This window comes from Poecilia reticulata, linkage group LG15 (genome assembly GCF_000633615.1).
Source record: "Poecilia reticulata strain Guanapo linkage group LG15, Guppy_female_1.0+MT, whole genome shotgun sequence".
Classification (NCBI taxonomy): domain Eukaryota; kingdom Metazoa; phylum Chordata; class Actinopteri; order Cyprinodontiformes; family Poeciliidae; genus Poecilia; species Poecilia reticulata.
This window is the reverse complement of record NC_024345.1, coordinates 6,399,340-6,426,583: the sequence shown is the minus strand read 5'-3', so window position 1 is coordinate 6,426,583 and position 27,244 is coordinate 6,399,340. Positions and strand designations below refer to the sequence as shown.

The following is a 27,244-nucleotide window of genomic DNA, read 5'->3' as shown; positions in this document are numbered from 1 at the left end:
CTATAACAAGTAGGTCAAGCTAACTAGTTGGGTGGTTTCACCAACTGTAGTTTTAAAACATCATTACCTTAACAAGAGTGGTCAGTGGGGCTCCTGTAGTTTCTAAGCTATTACTGCCCATCTTTTAAGACATGACAGAAGCAGAGAAACTCACTTTGTCTGGTATTTCATTAAAATGACAGAACCTTAAAAATGAATGAAACATTTTAGTGGTTTTGAATTAATATGTTAAAAAAAACAACAAAAAAAATGTACCTAGTTCCACATGTACAATGAGATGTTTATGTCTTGGTCCTTAAATACCCTCTTATGTGTGACTTATCAAAGAGCCGTCCTCCAGGTTGTGAATCCCAGGAATTGGAAGCGATTGCCAGTTTGTTCACACCTTAATAGTCAGTGGGGCCACACTTTGTCTCAGATCCTGTGAGTTGTTGTTGTCTCCCCTACATGGGAAACATGTGAGGTGTTTTGGTCGCACCGTTCAGGGTGTGAATGGTTATGAAAACTGCCTTGGGAGGGGAGTCAAGCCTGAGCTATGGAGAATGTGCTGCTGGATGCCACCACGAATATATAAGGGACACTAAAGAACCACTAAACAAGCGTCAGTGTTTAAGAGCCAGTCCCTCAGGTTTTCTCTTGCATCTCAAGGGTAAGAGTTGCAATGTACACATAGTAAACTGTTGGTTAGAGAAGAGCAAGGAAAACATCAACACAGAGATGGTATCATTGAACATAAATCTAAGTAACATTTGGGGGAAGTCATAAATCTCTTGTTTTTTCTGCTGCTGAATATGTCAATAACAATAATGCAGATGTCCCAGTATTTTGATGCCTAAGGCCTTGTTTACATAGAGCCAGTTATCAGTGAAACTGTAACATTTTTGTTGTGATCCAGCAGCCCTTTCACAGAGTCTAGCTGCACTTCCATTGACCATATAATTGTGCAATTTGACATTTCAAAAACATATTTGCTTATTGGAAACATACCAGTTTCGAAACAACAAAGTAATAAGTTTTGTCTCTATGAGAAGGCAGGTTTTTGGCCGTATCGAAATTGGTTTATTTGCCATAAGTGCAATGGAAACACTTTTTTTGCATCATACGAGTCACATGATCAATAACTGGATGTTACAACTGGTGCAAACTACAAAGAAGAAGATGACAGAAAGTAGTTGGAGGATCATGACACTACATGTTTTTAATGACTTATCGCATGAATAAGCTTATCCACATGATATTCTGTTTGTTATTTAATGGAAACACAGCAATTGCAAAATTGTGTTTTTTCCACATTGGCGGATCATTGACAGTTTTATGCACATTGTAATGGAAACACTTCTGACATCGGCCCTTTCTGAAGCCAGGTCTCAGTCCCCCATCCTCCAACAGTAATCTGCAGGTGAACGCTCATGTGTAGAACATGCGGCTGTAGGCAGATAACAACACAAATAATGGTGGATAGCATTGTGGTGTACTGCTTAATCTGTTCAGTCACAACTTCTGATAAGAAATATCTGTTACATGAGCAAGTAGTGCTACTGTTTTCTAAATGAGATGCAAGCTAGTGAGGGGAAGATAATGGTTCAAATCACATGCGCAGTCGAGTGGCCTGGCATGACAACTGCAGCTGACTCAAGGTGTCTTGGTGATGTTTGTCTGAACATGGAACCTTTTTCCCAATCAATATCCAAAGATATCAACAGTTTCCAGAAAATGGTCTTATGTAAAGGTAGGCTAATACAGATCCAAATCTTTTCAGGAAAAGGAATCTGCCAGGATTGAAGCTAAACTCATGACATATAAAAGAGCATAAAGTAAATGCTTGAAAACTCATCTCATTTAATTAGCTTTACATTTCAGAATAATGAATAATGTGGTCTACATTAGCATTGTGGTTTCGTAAACACTTGATTCAAATACCAATGAGCTTCCTGGTGCTATACTCCAGTGGACCAGCACCTATTTGTGGTTCATTGTTTGTGGTTTTTTCTGTGGAGCATGATTAATTTATTGATTCACTGGTTTTTTTCCAAAGTGCTAAAATATTAGAAAGAAAATGCAGCTTAGGAAGTACATTACTTTTTTTTAAAGAAAAAAGTACATCATGATAAATCTAGCATATTTCCATCACATTTCGTTATGATGTGACTCATTAATTGTTTAGCTTGTAGCAGTTTAATGCTTTCCATATCACATGTTATAAATGGACAATAAAATCCAGCAACCAATACAATCTAACTTTCATTAGGAATGTTACTGGTTAAAATCACTTTTGTTATTAGGATTGTCGATCAACAAAGAAAAAATGTTCTGAAAATGTGAGGTACATTTAGGTTCTCACGGATTTGGCGAGCTTAGCTCAGAGCTCCAATAACAGTCAGTTTAAAAAGGTTTTAATTGAAACTCCCAACTGGTACTTCAGATCAAGTCATCCCTAAATCATAGCACTGTGCAAAACATTTCAGAATTCCAACAAGTTACATCAACTCAAAGTTGATCATTTGTCAGTGAAACACAGATACTCTGACCTTCAGTGGGCAGATTTGTCCTTCATTCAGCCTGAGTATCTTCATCACCAGCTCCGTTTCAGAATATTTGCATTTGTGCCTTGGCCTCTGTAACTTTATGCACAATTCTCTTTTCACTTTTACTTGTTTTTTATCTCTTTCTCTAACCATTTTAATCTCTCTGCAACAATAGCTAAGACTTCTCTGAAGCTGTATCCGTTGTCCTCACTGATCCTCCAGCTCATTTCTACTCTCCACCTTCTCTTTTGTTTGTTCCACTCCTCCTCTCCTGTGGTTATTTGCAGCAGTCTTTCATAATTTAGTGTTGTCATTTTTCTCATCATTCTTTCCCCCCCATTTCTTCCTCTTGTCCAATTCATGCCGTCCACATCTTTCAACTGTGTTAAACTTTTGTTCTAATCTTGTCTTCCATATTTCCCACTCAACAATTCTTTTTTCCTTGCTTTCAACATCCCCTCTGTGTTCTCTCGCCTCCTCACTTTGTCTCCTTCCCTGGTTTTCAACTTGACTTTTACAACTTATTTGTCTTTTTGTCATGCTTTTATCTGACTTGAAGGAGTCTCGACATCATTTAATGTGCTCTGCTCTACTCCTCAGACTCGACACGGGTGACCTTGCTTTCTACTTATCCTCTCTTCCCTCCACCATGTCTCAGCTCTCCTCTTTCTTCGTGGAGTTTGTCTTTCCACAGTTCTCTGATTTGACTTATTTCCTTTTTGTCATTTCTCACTTCTCTTTTTGCATAAATAAAACCTCAGCTGTCTTCCTGATATACATCTCCTCTATTTTTCTCCTCCCCTCCTTGTTACATCGCAGCTTTTCTTGGACCTAATCTCCTTCATTTGCTTTTTCATTATCTTACATTTCCTTTGTTTCCATTTTGTTTTTCTCTGTTTTTTATTTCAATCCCAGCTTCTCTCTCTCCATTTAATCGATACTTGCTGCTTGTTTTACCTCTCCTTCATTCCACTTCCTTCTCAAATCTTGCTTTCTGTTCATCCGTCCCTCCTCAACTCATTTCTCCACTCTTCATTTTCAGTTTAGTGAGCAGTAAAAACAACGATAAAATAATAATAAAACAACAACTGTCCCATAATTAGAAACCCATCTCCATCTGGATCTCTCACACACTCACCAAGCTGAATGGGAAGTCAAACAGAAGGCCAATAAGATACGCTTGACTGGAGGCCACTCTGATGCGTGTGTGTCTGTGTGTGCGTGCGATGGAGAGATACTGTGTGACTATTCACTCCCGTCATTGTGCGAACCTCGTGTCCTCGCGAGCCGCAGGAGGACGAGATAAATCCGAAAGCATTTTTGTCGATACTCAGGGGAGCATTTCAGACTAAAGACACCTGGAGGTCAGAGAGCGGCGCCCCATCTCAGCTCAGGAGAAATGTCGAGAAACCAAGGCAGGCCACTAAAACCTATATGAATGTATGAAAATTTATTTTGTATTTTCAATTAAATTATTTAAGGGAATGATTTATGTATAAGTAAGAATACACCAATGCATGCATAATACCGTCATATCATCATAACCTTGTCTTATGCCCAGTGGATGGGTGAATGATGGAAATGAAAAACTACTTCTTGAGTACAACACTAAAGAGAATGAGCTACAGTAAAATATGGGTAAAAGAAAAAGCAGAGAAATTATGAAAAGAGTGCAAGAAAAAAGTGTGTGAAGGAGAAAGGACAATAGATGGCAGAATTTGCATAATTTACATTTCTATGTGGTATGTACAAATGTTAAGTGCAAATGCCAATTGCTCCTGGAGTTTAAAGAGCAGTCATGCAAACACTAATAAGACAAAATGAACACATCTGGTCATAACTGCCCAAGGGTACATATGCACATAATTCATACATTTATTTTACTTTTATGGCCCACAGCAGAGATTTTGTTATTGTAATGGCAAAAAAAAAAGGGTGGGGGAGGAAACTAGTCCCTTTTTGACCTTTTTCCTCAACTGTAACATCCTTATTCATTTAGGGTATTAAATTATCTGTATTTTAGTTTTTGAATAAACTTTACATCTGGTGCTCATATATTAATAATTTGTTATTTTTAAAATGTCAATCATTTAAGAGGAGAGCTGCAGGCCAATAAAAATGACGGTTAAAAGACAAGGACATTGTTTTATAGCTTTTTATTTTACTAAGGGAGTCATTTCTGAGCATGTAGAAGATCCTGATCTAACAGATGGCATTTTACTGCATAACCTACCTTCACTTCTAACTTATGATATAAAGTGGGATTATTAGCTGCTGTTGACACACATCGTTATGAGTGTCTTCTCCGTCTTACAATGTGGCTATTTGCATTATTTTAATGTATTTGGTCAAATTATAATAGTTTTAAACTAGATCTTTAAATGCAGCCAAGAAATCTCTGTGGCTAAAACTAGCTAAGCATAGAGTGAAAACAAAAGAAAGAGACTGAATTCAGCTTAATTAACTTAACAGCCCAGTTCTCAACAAATGTCCACAGTAAATCTAAGCAGGTCCAACTAAAATCTAATTATACTGCAGTTTATTTCATACTTTATTTCATATTGTCGACTTGAATCCAGTTGCTTTGATTCCCTCGATGGAAACAGTTCCTTCCCTCCTCTTCAGTTGTGTGTAAGTTTTCTCTCTTGTTCATAAGTAAACACTACAAAGCTGTGTTTCGCTCAGATGTCAAAGCATTCCTCAGAATATCCCTGAATAAACCACTTTGCATGAACAAAGGCTGAGTCCATTATGTTTACCAGCCCTTTAAAGTTTAATGTAAAGGGAGGAGTTAGTATTGTCAAGACTAACTAACCTCAGAGTCAAGACCAGGGCTTTGAGAGAGGAAAGACTGACATACAGTCAGCCATCTTACAGCCATCAGTAAGTTGCTCACTGATGGCTGTGATTGGCTGGAGTGGAGTGGTTTGTCTTTTATATCCCAAAATTCAATTAAAATTTAACATGGAATTACCAAATTCAACGTGTTGCTTGATATTCAGGTTGATTGGATCCTTTTGTCAAGGACTGTTAATTTTACCATTAAAATCTGTTTTTAGGTTTTGTCTATTTTACCACTTTCTCTTTTGCATTACGGCACTCCATAATGGAGTTGGGTTATTTTTTATAAATTTGTGTATAGCTATTTAGGATTCTGAAATAGGGCTACAGGTTATCTTTGGTTAATGTTTTAAGGGTCCTTAACAATTTGACATTGTTGTCATTCAGCCATTTTCTTTTTATTTTCGTGGTATTTTTGACATTTTTAAAAAATACTAATCTTTGAAGCTTTCTTCTTAGTGAAATTCTAAAGGTGGTGGACTTCTTTTCAGTTTATGCTAAACTGAAAAGAAGTTTATTTATTTAGTTATTCTTTCAATAACTAAAAATATTGAGAGTATTTTTAGTGAATGACTTAATCTTTGTTGTGCAACGTATGATTAATGAATGATTAAATAAATTAATGTAAAACTTCAATATAAATTTAATCCTAGGACATATGGATGGGTGTTTGAAACATTACTGGTATATATTTAAAAAAGTATAATTACTTGGGGGGCTAGCTCTTCCACACTTTGAAAACCCCTGACCTCTGCCAATAGTTGTCGGCTAGTAAATTTGGCTCCAGACTAACTGGTGCACCTCACTCAGCTCACAACCTGGACTTGTTTACCTGCAAACCTTCAACATACCACTTATCCTAAAAATCTGATGAACTACCAACAAGTTAAATCGGAAAATTCTGGAGAGAACATACATTCCAACAAATGTTAGCTGATAGCATTAGCATAAGGCAGACTGAGGGGAGGCGACACGTCAAGGTGAAGGTCTTGACTGACTCAGCATTCTTTCTTCCTGGCTGAGTTAGACAGAAAACATATCTGTATTAACCAGGTGTCTCCAGCTACTGTCCTGCTGGTTTTAGATGTAGCACCAACACACCTGTATCAAATGAATGGCTTGCATGCCATCAAGTTTGCCAAACTTGATGGCATGCTGAGGAGGTAATTCAGTGTGATTCAGCTGTGTCGGAGCAGGGATGAATCCAAAAGTTGCAGCACAGTAAATCTCAAAGACTGGAGTTGGTACACAATATTTGCACAGGAAAATTTTCTGTCTCTGATTTTGTTATCCGTCTCATATTTTCATGCTCAGCATGTCAGAGCACAGGTGGCGCCCTTGAAGTTTTCACAGTAAAACTATGTTTTTATTGTATTTATATGCAGCTAGGAGTTTAACTCAAGACTGTAGTGTCCAGCATGTCCAAGACTGAAACAAGACCAAGACTTTAAAATGGGGTCTGAAGAAATGTCTCGAGACAAAGATCAGTCCGACTGCCAGTTGCAGGAGTTGGAAAAGAAATCTTGATCATTAACTTTTGCTTCTTCCACTTAACCAGCATTTACTGTAATCTTTTCAACAAGTAAATAAAATCCTTTCTAGAGTCTCTGTTCTGTGAAGACAGAACCCCAGTCAGTCCAGAATGACTCAGAATCAAGTTACTGAACAACCTTCAGACAGGCCACATTGATGAAATACAAACTTGTTTTTATATAACCCTTAACTATTTTGATTATGAATGCAGTTACATGTGTTTGTGGGTTTGTGTAACAGAAATGAGCAGCATGTGGCAGCTAGCTTCGACCCTGGAAGCTGCAATAGCCCCAGGTTTCCCCTTACATGACGTTATGTCTGCAGTAAAGAACAGGAGCATGAGCTCAAAGGCTGAAAAGGTTCTGGGAATAATGCTCCTCCTGACCCAGTCTGACCCAACCCAGTACAGGCCAAGCCTGGACTCTGGTCTGCCCCTGGCATCAAGTACACCTCACCTAACACCAGGGACAGGAAACCTTCCCACAAACCTTGACCTGTGGGGCAGGCGTCAGTCCATGGTGGCAGCCAGACATCAAATGGACTGGAGGATGATGGGTCACTGTTATCCGTCTAGTGAGGTAACCTCTGGGAGGCCAAGGTCCTGAAAAAAGAAACAACTGCTGGAAAGAACTAGTAATGTACTCTGGAGGTTCCAGACAAAAGATTCAAACCAGAGCAAAAAAAATGAAACAAATCCATATGATGGAAAAGGGAACTATATATTCTAAATAACATAACAAATAACTGGGGAGATCTGTGATAGAGATAAAACTACAACCTGACATGGAAAGGAAAATGAAGAGTGAAATAATCACAAAACATTGAAAACACTTTGAAGACAACGAGATCTTAAAAGAAGATCTCAATCACAATGGTATTAAAAATTCGAGGTAATGCCAAACTGTAATTCAAAGAGTTCTGCTGCTTCAGACATGGGTATGTAACCTTTGCCATTTTGTATATGGTGTCCTCAAGTAGTCAGATCGAAAGTCCCCATTTCAGTTTCAGTCACTTGTAGGCTGGGTTATGGAGTGATCAAATTCTGTATGCTGTGATGTTTCAATCCTCTGGTCATGGGAATTCAGAGAAAACTATTGACATGTTGCAAAAAGGACGGAAAAAAAGCAAATTAAACGTATTTCCATCTGCTGGTTAGGAGTGACTCTACCAGGCTATGCAATGCGCAATTTAGTCAGATGTTGACCCTACACTCGGAGTAATAAACAGGAAGTAAAGATTGCAAACTGGCATGGACTACACATCCCAGAAAGATGGAGAGAGTCTTCCCCTCTGGATCGGAGCACTCCCTACATACTTTTTGGAAAAGCCAAAATCCACCGCAAGCTAGTATAAAAAGTTTTTGCAAAATTGAGGAAGTTATTTTGAACGTTATTGTTTCCATCAAGGCTGCACAGTGGTGCAGTTGGTAGAACTGTTGCCTTGCAGCAAGAAGGTTATGGGTTCGATTCCCAGCCCCGGACTTTCTGCATGGATTTAGCATGTTCTCCCTGTGCATGGTGGGTTTTCTCTGGGTACTCCAGTTTCCTCCCACAGTCCAAAAACATGACTGTCAGGTTAACTGGCCTCTCCAAATTGTCCCTAGGTGTGAGTGTGTGTGTGCATGGTTGTCTCTGTGTTGCCCTGCGACAGACTGGCAACCTGTCCAGGGTGACCCGCCTCTCGCCTGAAACGTTAGCTGGAGATGGGCACCAGCACCTCCCAACCCCACTGAGGGACAAGGGTGTAAAGACAATGGATGGATGGATTTTTCCATCAATCTTTTCTAATGTGATACTTCAAAATGCACCTAAATGTAGCTTTATTTTCTAATGGCATTGTGTCTTTCAACATCATTGAAATAAAAGGCAGAGATGCGTTAGTGTGACAGAGTTATAATGATCAAGTAAAGAAAAGAAATGGCCAAGGAGTCTGCTTGGGAAAATATGGTTCTCTGTAAATAGGTCCATGTTGTCTAGACACACAGTCCTTTCTGTTTTTTGTGTGGCAGTGATGGATTTAGTTAAGCATGTTCTGCCTTCAAAGTTGCTGCTCGATGCTGAAATAAAGAAATGTCAAACCTTGTCAAGGCATCGTAAATGTGAAAACAGCAGGAAAGAAACTTATAGCAGAAAGAAGCCATTTAATATGGAATTAATGTTTTTAAATGCCATTTTCAACTTGGTACATAACGACTCTCCAAATCTACCAGTGAAAATGAAAAAAAAAAAAACTCCACAAAAGACATCAACTGTTGATGTCTATGAGAGATCCAATGAAGAGATACAGAATATTTGTCTGGATGTTGCTGTTCTTTCAGGAGCAACAATGAAGCAAACAGAAAGCTGATGCTTTCAGACTAAATAAAAAAAGACAAACTGATTGCATCATGAACTTCAACCCTCCTCTTTATCTCTCTTTACTGCCTGTTCGCTAATGTTCAGTACAAGTCCTTTGAGCAGATGACACATAGATGCCCTTGCCGGGGGGCACGTCGGCGGTGTCGGCCCGGTTGATACCGGAGATCTAACATGTAATTCTTCCTCCTGCTTGGTGGCGTTTTCCAGAAAGATACTGGGATATTTTGGCACTGAGGCTCAGCTCTAATGACACAGCAGACGAGCAGATAGCATTGATCACAGCGACCCGCCTTTCTGAATCGATAGAAATGATCCCATCTAGATAACGTTACAATCAATACCACTGTGGGTCTGTCTGGGTGGGGGTACCTGCACCGATGACCTGACCTGCGTCCAACCTGTTTTCCAAAAGCATTCAAAGGTGTGTGTAAATGTGTTTCTTTGTATGTTTTTTTTTTTTAAAGGTCATCCAAGGTGGGATGTAATGGGACTCTGACCAGATCCAATCTGGGACCACTTGTGGCAAAATGAATTGGCCTCACACACATAGCGAAGCTAAAGTTTATCCCTGAATATGTGTGTGTGTGTGTTTGTGTGTGAAGGTCTGCCTGGCTGTTGAGGTGTTTCTTGGAGTGTGTTTGTGTAAAGGCCACCCTTGCTGTGGAAAACTAATCTAATTTTGACAGGTTCGCACAGACAAAAGGGCACATTTATTTAAAAAAAAATCACAATGCAGCAGATCGGCTTTGTACTTCCGAACGTGTGCGCTCTCACAGGCTGAACCCGTCGAAATGTTTCACACACCAGCAGCCACTTTGTGACGTCTGTGAACAGTGTAAAATGTCACATGATCGGTGTCGCGTCGTGGGAAAGCGTCTTGGTTTTCCACCATCTGGCTCGTCTGCCGTCTGTTTTTAAACACAGAACTAAATGCATGGAAAAACAAGAACTTCAGAATCCAGATGTCTTTTTTTACTCACCAATCTCCGCATCACTGATCACCTCATTAATCACCTTGCAGAAGGTGGGGGGCAAACAAACAACAGTAAGAAGTGAGGATGAACACATTTGTATGCGACGGGAGTTGGGAGCCTGTGTTTGTTTTTCAGGTCAGCTCGACTCCTGGGTTCACCTTTCGTGTTTCTGTCACAGTGCGAGAACAAACAAACTCATTTAATGAACAACTGAAGGCATCCTCTTCACCCGACCTGTGCATGTTTGGACTCGGAGAGTTCTCCGGTATCAAGTATTGACGGGATAAAGTCGTATTGAAGGACTGTTGGGCTGTTCTTGGTGGAGCTGTAAAAAAAAAAATCTACGAAGAGATGGGGAGCCATCTGTACATCCAACATTTAAATCAAAGCTGGAGCAAAACCAGCTTAGACTTTTTTTTCTAATTGTTTGTTGGACATCTCATGTGACGATAGATTTTGCAAAATGAGATTTTAAGTCACAATCATATCGTAGAAGTTTGATCTCAGAATAACAAAGAAAGAAGCCATACAGCTGTCACATTTTTTTCTTGGCTTTATTTTCATTAAATGTCAATCATACTACATATCATCACCTTCTAAAATAATGGCCTAAGTATGGTTAGTTGAAATGGATAAAGAAAAATCAATGAAAAGACCAGGAATGCTAGATGAATGATACTAAATGAAACTAAAAAGAAGCTAAGAAATTCTATGATAATCTAAATCAGCTTGTGGCAACAGCAAGATGTGAACTACAACTACGCAGACTGTTGAATTTCTTATTCTTAAAATGGCTGTTTGTAGATTATGATGATTTGCTTTTAAAGCAACAGGCAGATGAAGCGTCCTGACTCATCAGGCACTGGAGGAAAATCATTTTGCATAGATCTTCAACATCTAATGCAAGGAAACAAACACTTGTTTTAATTATGTTATGTTTGTATAAAGCTACCACTAGCTAGTGGACGTCTCCATTAAGCTTGGCAAATCTCTTAGGAACTCACCTGCTTTTCCCCAAATGATCCAGACTTCCTAGACAAACCAACATGAATTTGGGGTGCTGTGGTGGAGCACGGGCAAAGCACAACCCATGAACCTGGTGGTCGCAGGTTCAATTCCTGGCCTGGTGACATTTGCTGCATGTCGTCCCCCCTCTCATAATCCTCCTTCCTGTCATAAGTAATTTCAAATAAAGACCACTAGAGCCAACAGAACTTTAAAAAAAGAACTTGAGTTTGATTAAAGCGGACTAACCTGACCTGGTGTGAATGCACCCTAAGCTCTTTTTCTCTAAATCTACTGGTGGAGAACTTCAGGAGTGCCAACGCTTTGGGGGAATTAAACCTGAGATTTGAGCTGGCTGGGGAGTAGAGCTTCAGTGGTCGCAATCGCTGCTCTACGGTGGCTCAGTCATAATGGCAGAATTCTCATTCATGCCGATGATCTTTGTTTAGATGCCATAGAACTCCTTAAGAGTCTGGGAAGCCTTCAGCCAGGTGACACGTGCCACCTGCCTGTTTACAAAGCTAATTAGTTTTGTCAGAATTAGTTTTGTAAACATTAGCTTTGCTTCTAAGGTTAGCTTTGCTTCACACATTTTTGATTTTGCATTTCATAATTCTTTGGTTTTACGAACCATTTACAACTCTTAGAAACCAGACCAGTTTGTCCTCTACCCACTGGATCAATCTTTCAGTGATCCTTCTAAAATAATTAACAGGGGTGATTGCAGATCTCTTTACCTTTTCACAGGGATTGCATCGTCTTCCATTGATTAGAAAAAATCAATTCTGTTAGAGAAAACCTTTTAAAGAAGCATTTGATCTCTGAGAGATTGCTCTCTGAGATCAAGAGAGCAATCTTGGTCTAGTAAACAGCTTAAACAGTTTTAGCTGTTTGCTACAGCTAAAACTCAAAACTGCTCCAGGAAAGTTATTGTAATTAGAGCAGATCAAGCTTTAGTTTTTCCTGAAAATGAGACCTGTTCAACATTTACAAATACACCGGATTAGTATTTGATACCCAGCGACTTCTGTGTGATGCAGCCATCCTTGAATCCCTGTTCGGATATCTTGTGGTCATCTAATCTGATGCTTTTAAAATAGTTTCTCTGTCATCTCTGTCGCTCGTTCAACACAGCTAGTATATCACCTGGCTCAGATTTTCTGTCACCGCTATTTCCGTCTTCCATCGGTTTGCCTCTTCCCTCTCCATGCGCCCTCATGCAGTGTTGAATGTAAATAAACCAGCACCGAGAAACCACAGCCAGCACACACACACACACACACGCACACACACACACACGCATACACACGCACACACACATACACACACACACACACACAAACACACACACACAGCCTCTTGTTCAGCAACGGGTTTGTCTCGGTTTCTATTTCAAGCCGGTTCGACTTACTTCTCTGTAAGTCTTCCGCCTTTTGAGTGTTTCTTGGTCGCAAAAAAAAGGAAAGAAAAAAGCTGTGGATACATGTACTCTTCCACAAAGATTTGTTAGCTCTCTCTATTACAACCAAGTTTGTGTGTGTGTGTGTGTGTGTCTGTGGAGTGTGTGTGGAGAGGGAAGCAGAGATAACATTGTTCTCCCAGAAATCTATCAGCGCCAACAGGATTGCTTTTCCCCCCTCCTCGCTTTTTTCCCCGTTTCATTCCTGTTTCCATCTCTCCCAATCCGCCACCTCTCTCCTCCTCTAACTTTGTGTAGCCCCCTCCTCCCGCTCTCACCTCCCACCATTACCAACTCTTCTCAAGCTCCCCTCAAACACAGCACCAGTTGCACTTTATAACACCTAGTTTAGCTGCTGCCCAGACAAACACAAAGACAACAGATAGTGAACTAAGTGTGTTTTGCGTGTGTGTGTGTGTGTGCGTGTGTTTTGTGTGTGTTTTGTGTGTGTGTGTGTGTGTTTTGTGTGTGTGTGTGCGTGCGTGTGTTTTGTGTGTGTGCGTGTGTTTTGTGTGTGTGTGTGTGTGCGTGTGTTTGTGTGTGTGCGTGCGTGTGTGTGTCAGTGACATGCAGTGTGGATCATGCCTGTTGAGGCACAGACTCCAGAGTTGGCTGTACAAATCCAATATAGAAGCTTTTATTTTAATTTTGACCATAATTAATTAAAGCTTTCAATTATGTCTTATTCAATTAAAAAATATAATAGGAAGAAAAGTAAAAGAATATTCAACCACATTTTTTAAAGAATATTTCCTTTATCTAACTTCTCTCTTCTCTGATTAAAACTGAAAATCACACATGATTACCTTTACATTAATATGAACACCATGCACCCATCCTTCTTCATAAATAGCTGAGTCACTCCGTTGTAAAAAAACAAACAAAAAATTCTTGTCTCATTTTCCTTTCTTTTCTAAAATTCGGTCATCCAGAGAGGCTTTGATCTACGATGGTGTTTCAGGGCCATTGGAGATGTCTATAAAAAAGAAGAGTAAATTTCTGTCCAAACACTCAGAAACTTCCAAGTTTTTTCTAGAAAATGTCTGACGTTAATCTAAAAGTTTTGAGTTTCAAAAAAAAAAAAAAAGAAATTTAACTTTTGAAACTCAAAACTTTCCATTTAAATTTTTAGGACATTTCTGAGGCTAATCTTAAAATTTGTGAGTTTATGGTGGATACTTACTCTTTTTCTGTCAACGATGTCCCTAACGCCCCGTCATTTTGATCATTTCTATTCTGTCCGTTTTGTTTTTCCCGACTGTTTTCAGTCTAGGGCCTCTGCACTGCCCCCTATCAGTGAGGCACGGTATTTACATTTTACTGCGGTTTTAGGGCCGATTAGCAAGACCAAATATGACACTTGCATTCATTAAATGCATTATGTTGTGGAACATCAACATGCGTAATTAAATAAGAATATTTGCGATGTTCCTATTTTTACATTTGTATCACACAGCGCCACCACAGGTGAGCCACAGTACTGCACTGCCTCGCCACAAACTTCTTTCATGCATTTCATCTGATAACTCTTAAGTTCAGCATTTTTGAACATAAAAATGTTGAAATTGCAAGTGAAAAAATAGATTTTGTCTCATTGTTAGCATCTATTTTACTATTTTTACTTATCAGGATTCCCTGACCGCACATCACTGGTGCATGTGCATAGGTGTGTGTGTGCACACGTGTGCGTGTGTGTGTGTAGGTGTGTGCGAGTGCATCGGCATGTCTGCCCAGGCCATCTTCTCCAAATGATACTCCGTCTCCGGTGCCCCTGACAGGGCGGGAGATAGATATGAAGACGGTGGCGGAACGGGAGTCGAGATGGAAGCGGCGAGGCAGGAGACGGATGAGAGCACGGGAAGAGAGGGATGAGGGGGGGAACGCGAGACGACAGAGGATGATGTAAAGGCGGAGAAGTGAGTGAGAGAGGGCAGGAGAATAAAAAGAGATGTATTGGGATTAGGAGGGCTGGAGAAATTAGTTATGGCGGGCACAGACAGGAGACAAGAAGGATGGAGGTAGGGCACGGCAAGGTTGTGCTCTGCATCTGTCAGTTCTACTCTGGCAAACCTGGAGTCTGTCATTCCCCCCACGTAGGAGACAAACATATGCAGAACGGAGCAAATGAGCAGAAAGGAAGAAGCCTGGGAAAATTTGATGTTTAATTAAGCTGGCACCTTTTTGGAAATATCTCAATAATTGTGTTGAAGGTTAGAGAGCTTTCACAAACCTGCAGAATGAAGCAGTTAAAGCGTGAGAGCTCACCGTCTGTGTTAAAGGCGACCGCTTCATCTTTGCTTTCCCGTCTGTTTTGGGGTTTGATTTAGTTTTAATTTGAGTTACAGTGATCACTGTTTTTGTTCAACTTGTTTGCATAGACAGGACATTTTGTAGAAATAATGTATCGGTTTAGATTATCCTTGAAGATGTTACATTCCTTTTCTGACTTTGACTAGATCATTTTCTGTGATCTAGTCAAAGTTTAAAAAAATGTGATAATGGAACTGCAGTAGATACTGTCTGCCAGCAGGAGGTCTGTTTTGGCAAATTTAGCTCTCTTTTTTTTAATCAAAGACGTAAACGTGAGCGTTTTTCCCAGTTTGTTGCTAAAAGGTTCTAATATTTTTGTTTTTTAAACTGTCCTGGTTTGCTTTTAAAAGTGGTTTTATTTTGGAGTTCTCCCAAAACATGATTCACCACCCGGGCAGATGTAGGTGCGTCATTCTTCACACTCTTCCCTCCTCTCATCTCAGCTCGTTTCTCTGCTTCCCCTCCACATCTGGTTCTACATCCTGATTACCGTAGCAGTTAGTTTCTCATTGTTTCATCATTATATCCTGGTTCTTCTCTGTTCAGGTGTTTAAAAGGTCAGGAGGTTCGAAGATTGGGAGAAGCTGAGAACAGCTCTCTAAATAGTATCTGTGTAAAATAATCATTGATGAAGGAACAGTAGAATATATGTGTAGATCCTAACTGAACTAAGATCAGTGTTCATCCAACTTCCCAGATTTTATGGTCTGATTCCAAAGTCCTGTTTCTCTCCAATATTTTGCACCTGAACTTTTCTAAGCTTTACTATGCAGAAAGGGTCCAGAAATCTGACCTGCAAAGGTGCTTTCAGAACCACAGGACAGAACCCGTCACTGATGTGCCAGAGTTTCAAATGAAAAGTGAAGCCAGAGTCACAGGGGCCCTTGTCGCTGCTGAGCGGGGCCAATACCAGCACTTCCTTAGATCCTTTTTAAGGAGACCCTTGGAGAAGATTTTTTTTGTTTGCAAATGGTTACTTGCTAAGAAACACTAAAACATGTTAATGTTTTAATGTTAGTGGTTTAATGAACTATTACGTTGGTTTTGAAGGAAAGTTATGTTGAAAATAAAACTCTTAAAACAAAAGAATGGCAACACTACCTATCCTCTATAGCAGTGGTCCCCAAACTACGGCCCGTGGGCCGGATCCGGCCCGCCTCCACATTTGGTCCGGCCCCCTGAACAATACCAGAGAGCGTTTAGATTTTTTTTTTTCATCTACCGTATTTTCCGGACTATAAGCCGCTACTTTTTTCCTAAGCTTTGAACCATGTGGCTTATATGTGGATTTTTCTTCAACCACCAGGGGGCTCTTTAGCAGGAAGTGAATCATTGGAAGTCAAAATTGGAAATATAAGAAGAAAGCGCCCATTAAAACGGAATTAGGTTTTAATAATGAATTTAAATTTGAGAATGTTGTTGATCAGTTAAATACCATTGAGGGGGAAAAAGAAGATTTTTCGTTTTTTTAAATAATACTGGGATCATTATGAGAATTTCAGGTATAGATCCAGTAGATGGCAGTAGTGCAACAATAATGGATGCAAGCTGCCATTGAAATCTAAAGAAGAAGAAGAAAAAGGGGCCCATTTTCATTTAGCACATGCTAGTAGCAACACGAAGGATCAGCACTTTTACTGTTACAGTTACAGTTCGGAAACTACTGTAATCAATTCAGTTAAAACTAAACTTGGCAACTTTTTCTTTTTCAACCCTAATAAATGTGATATTCAGTTGACCTGTTATGACTCAGATTTTGGGTGTCCGCCCCCCTCTGCTGCTGCTGCATCGTTGTGGAAAACCTAGAGCGGCAGAGATATCTGAGGCTTATATGTGTATGTTTACTGTTTTTTTTTTTGTTTTTGTTTTTTTGTTTACGTTGGGGTTGCAGCTTATAGTCTGGAAAATGCGGTATTTTTTTAATAAATAGTGTTATTTCCTGACTTTTGTTCTGTGAAGAACCCAGGGAATGTTATTTGATTGTGCTTTCTGGAAAACAATTAATTTTTACATTTAGGCACTCCTGCAATTGTCACACTTTTTCTGTTACAAACTGACTCCGGCCCCCACCAGAGAAGGGAAAAGTTATGTGGCCCTACAGGAAAAAGTTTGGGGACCCCTGGTCTATAGAAAACACGATGAAGTAAAATAATGAAGAAACCTGGGCTGCTGATAAACCTTAAAAGGGCAGTATTATGTGTTTTCCAGGCAGATAGTGTCATTTTACAGAACAAAAACCTGCTAAATATATCAAATATGACTTCAAAGAAATCATACTTTGTAACTTAAACTCTTGAAATTGGGCCTCTGTCTCTTTTAGAAGCTCCTACTCTTTCTGAAACTCCACCTTCAGGAAGTCATCACAACAATTTAACAACGTTTTAGCCAGCATTTCAGTAGTAGCTCCTATAATGAGCTCAGGAGATGTGAAGTTCCACCAGGTGTCTGGTGGCAGGTTTTTGTTCTATAAAATGAAACTATGTGCCTGGAAAACTCATAATACTGCCCTTTTAAGGTTTATCAGCAGCCCAGGTTTCTTCATTATTTTACTTCATGATGTGTTTTCTATAGAGGATAGGTAGTGTTGCCATTCTTTTGTTTTAAGAGTTTTATTTTCAACATAACTTTCCTTCAAAACCAACGTAATAGTTCATTAAACCACTGTTTAAAGTCCTAAAACATTAACATGTTTTAGTGTTTCTTAGCAAGTAACCATTTGCAAACAAAAAAAATCTTCTCTAAGGGTCTCCTTAAAAAGGATCTAAGGAAGTGCTGGTATTGGCCCTGCTCAGCAGCAATAAGGGCCCCTGTGACTCTGGCTTCACTTTTCATTTGAAACTCTGGCACATCAGTGACGGGTTCTGTCCTGCTAATTGCTGCTGGCTAGTCTGAAGGAGCCTGAGTGGGGGAATTGTAGGGGAGAGCTGCTCTGTGAGGCCGCAGCTCAGAGGAGGAGCTTTGTCCTTGAGGACATCGCTCCATTAAAGGATTTCCCAAACATGCATGAAAGAATTAAGGCAACAGTCCAGGTGTTTTTAATGAGCGAAAAACATCATAACATGATGTAAACTCAAAAAAGTCAATTTTACATAATATTGCCACTTTAATAATATACTTTTAGCTCTACAAATGAATGAATTCATCTGAATGTTTAACATAATTCATATATTTCATTTTTAATGAACCATGAATTACACAGTGTTCTGTTGAATTACTGGGATTTTCCATATTTGCGTCAGTCTTTGCAGTTACTTGTAAAGTGAGTTTAAGAAACTTCTGTTGCTGTAGCCACAAGTCGTTCCTTCATCCTCTGTAACACACAATTAATCCCACTTCACTGTCCCTGCAGTTTAAAAACAACTGCAGCCAGCGTCACCTCTGACACTCACTAATTAACACCTCTCATGAACAATTTGAGCTTTAGAAAGTTGTGCTCTTTAAACTTTGACCTGCAGTGAACATTTCCATCTGGCCAGCAACATTACTGCCATTAGTAACAGTCTGAAAAATCACTGCCTGTTATATATTTATTAATTAGTATGAAGGCACAACTTCCAAAGAGCCCCATTTAAATAAATGTGTTACGCAGGCAACATAATTCATGGGAATTTGAAGGACCTGTGGAGGAAAATGTTTAACTAATTATATTTAACATCAGAAAATTATCCGACAAATTATTTAATTTTCTGGTTTTCCTTGACTAAAGTTGCTATGAAAGGAAAAATAGTGCATTAATAAATAAAAATATGTTTAATGTTTTAACAGAGGTGCTGAAGCCTTCTTACACTTGGTATTCTTCACACTTGAAAACCGTTTTTGACCCATTTTGACCCGTTTTGACCCAACTCTTACAGCACTGACATTAAAAGGGAAAGATACTGGCAGTAGAAAATGCATTCCTCTAAAATGTCAACCCATGTGTTGTAGAGGAAATAAAATGTTGTTCTGAGATTTGACACCAAGGCAGAGGATCCAAGCACAGAAACGAAAACATGGGAAAGGTTTGGGGAAAATTTAACTGAAAAATGAAAGTACCCAAGATCAACATTTCAACCCAAAATCCAGCTGACTGAGAAAGCAGAAGAAAACATATGCTAATGATAAACCTGCACTGAGGAAACCATCTGAATATGTAGAAGCTGTGAAGAGGTATAGAGGAGCAACAGTCCTGGGAGGATTACAGATGATCAAACTTCACTATGATTCTATATGGGACATCTGATAATGTTCCATAGCCAATCCAACAATGTCGCCAGCTAAACCAGACAGCCACAGATTAGGCAAACTAGCTTGTGGGCTGCAGACAATAAGGGTGAATTGTGTCCTGTTCAGGCAACAGCTTGATGTGTGAATCACATGTGATCAGGGGCGCGGTATAGGGGGGAAAAGTGATGACAATTCTAGGGGCCCTGACCAACAGGGGGCCCTCCACAATTTAATTTATATTTTGTTCATAGAAATTAAAAGAAAAATAAAAAATCGGGGCCCTGTCAATTACAAAATTAATCATATTGTATTTTCAAAGATTGTTTTTAGCAGTAAAAATTTAATGTTCCCACTCCCAGACCAAAAAACACAGATCCATATTTACCCTGAACTCCCCTATCTGTGTTAAATGGTTTGTTTCTGCTTGGAGCTTCAGAGTGACGCTGTTAGCAGCAGTCAGTAGGAAACAAGATCGACTGTGGCTGTTACTATACTGCTAAGAAAAGTTATAAAATCAGGTTTTCACAAAAAAGAGAGGAAGAGAGAGAGAAAAAGGCAAGAGTGTTAATTTATAACCCAGTTTTTCTCCAAGAGAGATGGGTAGACTGTGTGAGATTATCAATCATTTAGCATAATTAGCTTAGCTACAAACTACTGTTTGCCTCCATTTCATTAGTATTTAATGAATTAAGGAAACAAATTACCAACATATTCATATATTTGTCCCCTGTACCTTTTACCACTTAACAACAGGTGAGTGAGTCAGCAGCAGCTCTAACCCACGTCCCTCCTGACCAGTTGTCTTCTGAGTGAAATTAAAGCTTCAGTATGTCACTTTCTTATCAATATTTTTTCACATATTTTTTGAAAACCGTCATTATGTTGTGACATTATGGCATGAGAAATAATCTGTGAAAAATCTATTTCCTCTGCTTTCTCCCAGTGCTAGAAACAACCAGCTAGTGGCAGGAGAGTTTTAGTGCTGTCAATCACAATCTCCTGTGGTGCTGCTCATCCTTCCTCCCCCTCAATTTGTGCCATTCGGCAGCTAGCATAGCACAGAGATGTGCAGATTCAAACTGTGAATGVTCAGTTTAGTTAGCATAGCTACCAATGATGGCAGATAAACGGTTTCTTGTAATGATAAGTTGTTTCTCCACCATTAGCACATTAGAGGGAATGAGGTTAATTGACATCTCTAACACCCTCCTCCTGGTTCTGATTGTTTTTTTTTTTTTTGTCAGAACAGTGCATTACTTTAGCTAACAATGGTAGTTCAGGTGGAGGAGATTAATCTTTTCACAAATTATCTGTCTCATAAACTGCTACGACATCGTGACAACTTTAACAAATATGGAGAAAACATATTTTTTTATTAAAGTTATGTACTGCCGCTTGAATAAAATGTGACTACATAGCATTTTTAGAAGTCACGTTGCTTTTGACTGTTGCTCTTGGGGAGACATTTCAGTATCTAAAACTAATAGGAAAGATTTAAGCAACCTACTTGCATACTGGATGTTAAATTCATGAGCAGTAAATATTGTGCTAATTATCAGTATTGAACCAAAGAAAGCAAATCAGATGCAAGCCTTTAAAATTGTGATGCTTTTTATAGGTCAAATAGACTCAAAAAATTGTAACAGCAGCTGCGCGGGGGGCCCAAATAAATTTTTTGTCAGGGACCCCAAGATTCCTGGCTGCGCCCCTGCATGCGATTCACACATTTCCACGTGGAAATGAGCGGTGATTCACATGTGAATCACATGTGATTTCACCATGAAACGTTCCAAAATCACATGTATATGTGTGCTTTCACGTGATTCACATCATTCACATGTCAAAATTTATGTGATCACATGTGACTTTCACATGTAATTTTCATGGGATTTTTTTGTAAGGGTAAACATCCACTGTGAAACACAATGTACATTTTATATTGTAATTCTCAATTCTGCCACAGGATGAAGCGGTTTCCCCCATGGGGTAAAAAATTCATAAAAAGCTGAATATTATAAAAGTATAAAGGTTATGAATACAGGGCTTAAAGTAAAAAAAAAAAATCCTGAGCCTGAAAGTTATAGTTATGATAGAAATTTACTATAGTGTTGCTATTGCCACAGTTTAATAAAATATGTCTTTGAATACTGAACAATTACTTCTAACAATACAACTAACAAGCTAAACACTTAAACTTAAATAAGACTTCAGTACATTTCAACTCAAAACAAAATGTAAAATGTCTGTGTCCTACAGGTTTGACTTACAGGCAACAATCCCTCAACATTAAATAAGAGTCTTTTCAGTCAATGTTTTAGAACATGCAACATTACCAACTAAATCAGTGTTTCTCAACCTTTTTCGGACCAACACCCCCATCCCATATCCAGGTCCCTCACCGCCCCCTCCAAAGAATCTGTAGGCTACTTTACACTGACTATTATTTTATTATTAATATTACTATCACTATTGTAGATGTTTTGATTTTTATGCTTGTTTCTGTATTTATCCCAGAGAACAAAAAAGCCATGAGAATAGAAATTATTTTCACAGGCGTCTAAGAAAAATGTAATGAACATTCAACTTAAAATGTATAGGCCTAACAGCAGCCAGTCATAGTGGAAAAAATATTCTTGTTCTTTGCCATTTTCTAGTTGTTAAATATTCCACAAAATGACCAGATAAAAGATGTTCAACATGCCAGTTTAAACTGAACTATTTGCAAAACGACTGAGCTCTGCAACATTAAAACATGGATAGAACTGTAACTACATTAATCATAACTCTTCTTCTCTTCAGTTTTTGTCAGTTTCTGGTTGTGCAGCTCTGTGCTGCCTTCAGGAGAATGGGACATCAGAGTATCATCATATGTTTCACATCATGTGTTGATTTTTCACTGTTCAACGTCGGATTCTCTGTTTTTATGCCATAATTCACATCTAGTTCGTCGCTTCGTTTTATGTCCCGCTTCTCCTGTTTCAGAGTTTTGCGCAATGTGCGCCTCGTTTTTTTTTTTTTACCTCCTAAGGTGCAGGGCGTATCGATGGGGAAAAGTACGGTGGCCGACAGGTGCAAACGTGCAGCAACAGAGAAAAGATGCAAACAAAAAATGAGACGCAAACAAAAACCGAATGCAGCAAACAAAAAGTGCTGAAAACGGAAGTGCTCCAGACCACTAGGGGGAGTCTAACAAAAAGCTATGTCCGAATTTAGGCTCTACATCCTTTAAAGCGGGTGTTCAGAAAAGCAGCAATGGCGACAAAATAAGTTTTGCTGTATTACACTTAAAATKACACAAAATGATTTTTTTTACAATGTTTTTAGGCGAGAATGTAGATGTATAGATCTGAAATATCTGCTCGGTTCATTAATAAATCACCTAATTCCAATATTGCTCCAATGTTTTCGGAGATGTCTGCTCCCGCTGCATTAACAGCCAGCACCACTCGCCAACTGTCAGCTGGCCGAGCGCTCCATGTTCGGTACACCAAGAGAGAACCCATGTCTCCCGGCAAATCGTTATAAAAACTCCCGCTAGTTTTCCCCTATGAGTGGAGGTGGAACACCTATATTAGGCCCCGTTTACACGACAACGATTTCGGGGGAAAACGGAAGAGTTTTGTTGCGTTTGTAGTGCGCATTTACACGAAACCACCGAATGTTTTCTCTTAACAACGGCACAGATTGAAAACGGGTTCCAGAGTGCGATATTTCTGAAACGTAACGTTTTCCGTTGTCGTGTAAACCGAGAAAACGGATCTTTTCTTCCAGAGAATCCCCAGCTCATGCATAGTATGACGCAAAACATAGCTGCTTCCTACAATCCACAGAAGAAGAAGAAACTACTCACAATGCTGGTGTTACTGTTTCCCCATCAGATACGGTTCCCTCAGCGTCTCTTCACCGCCGCACAGCCCAGGTGGCAAAATACAGGCTGCTTGTTCAGCGCTCTTATCTAGAGAACTACGGACCAGGACCAGCCCGGCTCCGGCTCCGGCTCCAGACGAGTTTAACTGCGGGGCACCAACTTATTTTGGGGGACAAAATGAATCTACATAGCTGAACATAGACAACAACATCAGCAGCCTACAGGCTACTTGTTAACAAGCTTAACGTGCTGTATTGATATTAGCCAGTCATCTTTTAGCCATCATCACCTGCATCCAACAGCTTTACTCAACTCAGCAGCAGCAGGTCTCCTTCGTTGCCTCACAGGTGTAAACCCAGCGCGAGCGTCTCAGCTTTCATGTTGCGTTTGAAGGCGGCTCGGAAAAACAAATTACGACTTGTTAGCAACGGGTTAAACTGTTTTAACTGGTGAAAAAGGTAACAGAGGACACGGATATGGGAAGTGCGGGAACTCCTATTTTATCAAATTGATATAGGAATAACAGACTGTTGGCCATTCCAAGGTAAAAACAATAAACAGCTTCCASTCCGGGGCTCGYTACAGACACAGTGAAAGCTCAAACAAGGTGTCTCAGCAAAGTTATCCCACTTTTTCCAACTGCATGCTCCCTAATCAGACGCACACGATGCGTGTTTTCTCAAGCAAATCCACATGCCTTCAAGTACAACTTTTTTTTAAACACATGCGCACTTTCAAAGTTTCAAAGAACCTAGCACCAACTAGGCGCAGCGAGAGCATTACACGTTTTCGATGTGTACCGTTACTGTGTAAACACAGATCGTAATTAGAACGTTATCGTGTAAACGATCCAACAAAAACAGAACAAAAGTGCAGTTTTTGTTGGATCGTTGTCGTGTAAACGCCCCTATGTCAGGTAGTAGTCAAATCTTTTGGTTCACTAAAGTATTTAATTTATTCCTGAGGAAATGGGTTTGACTGATTAAAGTTAAGCTTTCAAACATAATAGTTTTATTTAACTGTAATGTCTTACTACCTGAGATCTGGAGAGCATTTGAAAATACATTAAAACATTTTAGAATCAGATTTCTTATTTTACTATGGAACAACCTTTATTACAAAAGGTGAAGAATAATACAAAAGTAAAGAGTAAAAAAACAACTTTGAGTCAGTTTCTTTTCCTTCGCCGCTCTGTGCTTCACGTTGTCACGGTTGCTAAGCAACATAACGCCGAGATGGAGGCTACAGCTTCTCTCTTCTGGTCGTCTATATTCGTGGCTTTCGAAGGACCCGTCTTCCGTAGACCGGGCCGTTTCTCACATAGACATAATAAAAGGACAGACGCCTAATGGACGGCTCTCGTCTTATCAATACATATTTATATAAATATATAAACATATTGATTAATACTGAATAATATACATTAGGCTATATATGTTTATGCACACACAGACACACACACGCATATACATATATATATTTTTTCCCAGCCTTCGAGTTCTGGTTTAAGAGAGATTCAGCAGCTGAGATTGGGTCCAAAATCCGATACGAGATTCATCCGTGCTGTGCAGTAAATCCGTCTCAACTTGGACATTTCTTCCTTCTTCCTCACGTCGTAGGAAACCTTCAAAACAAAAACGGAAAATTTGAGTCATCTTACGTTGACAGAGTTAAATAATTAAATAATAGCCATTACCACCTGTGTAAACTTTGCTGGTGAATGTTATATTATGATTTTTATAATATTGTTTTATTTCTATAGTAGGCTCTTGTATCCGATAATCTAAATGATGGAGAATGACTGAAACATTTTATAATTTACAGAATCTCGGTTAGCTTTCAGTGCGGGTGTGAACACCAAGCACTATAGCTAGCATTAGCTGGTATTTCGCCAGTGGACACAAATACAGTATAGTAATATTCTAATCACAAAAAATACACAGTAATATGTTCATCTTACTTGCGAAAAGTCTGTCGAGCCCTCACGTCAGTAGTCCGTCGATCCGATCAACAATATTCCGCAGTGCTGAGACATCTTCTGTTGTTTCGGTTGAGCAAAGCAGGAGGGACGACCGCTCCAAGAGCGCATTTCCGCCGGAGCAGCCAAACGAAGGGGTCTACTCTATTCTTATGTCTATGCTTCGAAGGACCAGTTTCTCAGGGCCCTTGAAAGGATCCATCCATCCATTTTCTTTACACCCTTGTCCCTATGGGGTCAGGAGGGTTTCCTTGAAAGGATGCAGAGCCTAAATTCGGACACAACTGTTTTTTGTTAGACTCCCCCTAGTGGTCTGGAGCACTTCCGTTTTCAGCACTTTTTGTTTGCATTTCTTTTTTTGTTTGCATCTTTTCTCTGTTGCTGCGCGTTTGCACCTGTCGGCCACCGTAGAAAAGGCAGACTGACATAAACCTTTTAAAACAACAGAAGCAATTTCTGCATTTTGATTATTGAAATTTAAAAGTGCTGTGTTGTTCTATCACACCCGTTTTATACCAGACCACTTACAGCTCCGGTGTTGACGCTATAAAATGAACGCTCTCTATCGTGGCATCACCCATGGAGGGATTTCTTGATTTAAATGGGTTCATTTTTCAGAGGGATACAAAGAGTATCGTGATTTTAGTAATTACATGTTTATAAGAGTGATTTTCTGTTGTCCTTCCATGGAAGCGGGCAGCATCCAGACGGACAATAAAACACTTTTTAATATAAGTTGCTGCTTTGACAKGATCACAGAACTGCCWAAACATRTGYACAAAAATCCTCAATAAAACATAAAATATTAGAAAATCTGACACCAGACAAAGTGAATCACAGCAACGTCATCAGCCGGTGTAACGCTGACCTGATGCGGTGAAGCTACTAGCAGGAGAGGAGCTGCGGCAAAAGCTACAAACACTGAATAGAAGAAGAGCTGCCATTGATACAGTTGCAGCCAGGCATGATTTAATGTTACACAATACAGTTTTACCAAGTTGCTCAAAGTCTAAACTGGTATTGTTGTGATTGTAAGATGTAAAGTTTACCTTCGACCAAACACCCCTTTTGTAAAAATTCCCCCCAACTTCCCGTCTTGTCCTCTTTCCTCTAGCCATGCCCAGCGCCACTTGTTTTTAATTCCTTTCTCAGTAAACGTGTTTCTTTAGACAAACTCCATCTTCTTTCATATCGCATCTGATTTAACCGCCGAATCGAACGCATGCGCTTCTTCTCTACAAATCGTTTTACAGTCATTGGTCAAGAACAAGGGAGCTAGAATTCTGATTGGCAGACATCTTTGTCTATTATCTACAGTTTAGTTGAGGCAGGCCGTTTGGTCCAATGCTCGCTTTGCTTGAAAGTCTGGCCCCCAGACGGAGCTCTTTACGCCTAAGTTTCAAACGTCTGACTAAATAAATCTTCCTTATCTTAATTGTAAGTAGTTCTTTAAATGTCCTGTGAGATGATATGTACCCATGTATCCATGAAGTGCTTTACACTACAAAATACAATATAACAACCAATTACAAAACAGCAATAAACGTTACATTTTGTCCAAAGCCCTAATCAAAATGGTCAACCAAATGTAAAATTGATCAATTTTATTATCAATCAAAGGAAACGCTAAACGTGGGGGTTTTAAAGTGTTTTGGCTGTTTTGCAGTTTTCTGGAAGTTTGAATGCCATTTCTCCATGTTTGGTTCTGAACCAGAGGAATCAAGAGGTCTAGAAGGTTGAGGTCACCATTTAGAAATGGAATTAGATACTTAGCAATCCTGAACAGTAGCACTTAGTTTACATACTTTAGAACAACATTAGATTAGTTTTCTTTCCTCTTTTGTATTTTTTCCTTTGGTTTGTTATTTTGTTAGTATTTCCTTTTAACTCATGTAAAGCACTTTGAATTGCCTTGTTGCTGAAAATGTGGTATATACACTGCTCAAAAAAATAAAGGGAACACTCAAATAACACATCCTAGATCTGAATGAATGAAATATTCTCATTGAATACTTTGTTCTGTACAAAGTTGAATGTGCTGACAACAAAATCACACAAAAATCATCAATGGAAATCAAATTTATTAACCAATGGAGGCCTGGATTTGGAGCCACACACAAAATTAAAGTGAAAAAAACACTACAGGCTGATCCAACTTTAATGTAATGTCCTTAAAACAAGTCAAAAT

General features: G+C 39.3%; 1 protein-coding gene and 1 long non-coding RNA gene across 2 annotated transcripts in view; one reads left to right on the top strand and one right to left on the bottom strand.

Annotated features, from left to right (window-relative positions):
* Positions 1-27,244, top strand: part of LOC103476583 (uncharacterized) — a 135,495-nt gene that overhangs the window by 12,321 nt on the left and 95,930 nt on the right. The window lies entirely within an intron of this gene.
* LOC103476584 (uncharacterized) lies at positions 9,253-13,680 on the bottom strand. Its single transcript, XR_535496.2, has 3 exons — positions 13,501-13,680; positions 10,237-10,399; positions 9,253-10,164 (listed from the first exon to the last, which is right to left on the bottom strand). It is a non-coding gene; the product is annotated as an uncharacterized LOC103476584 (long non-coding RNA).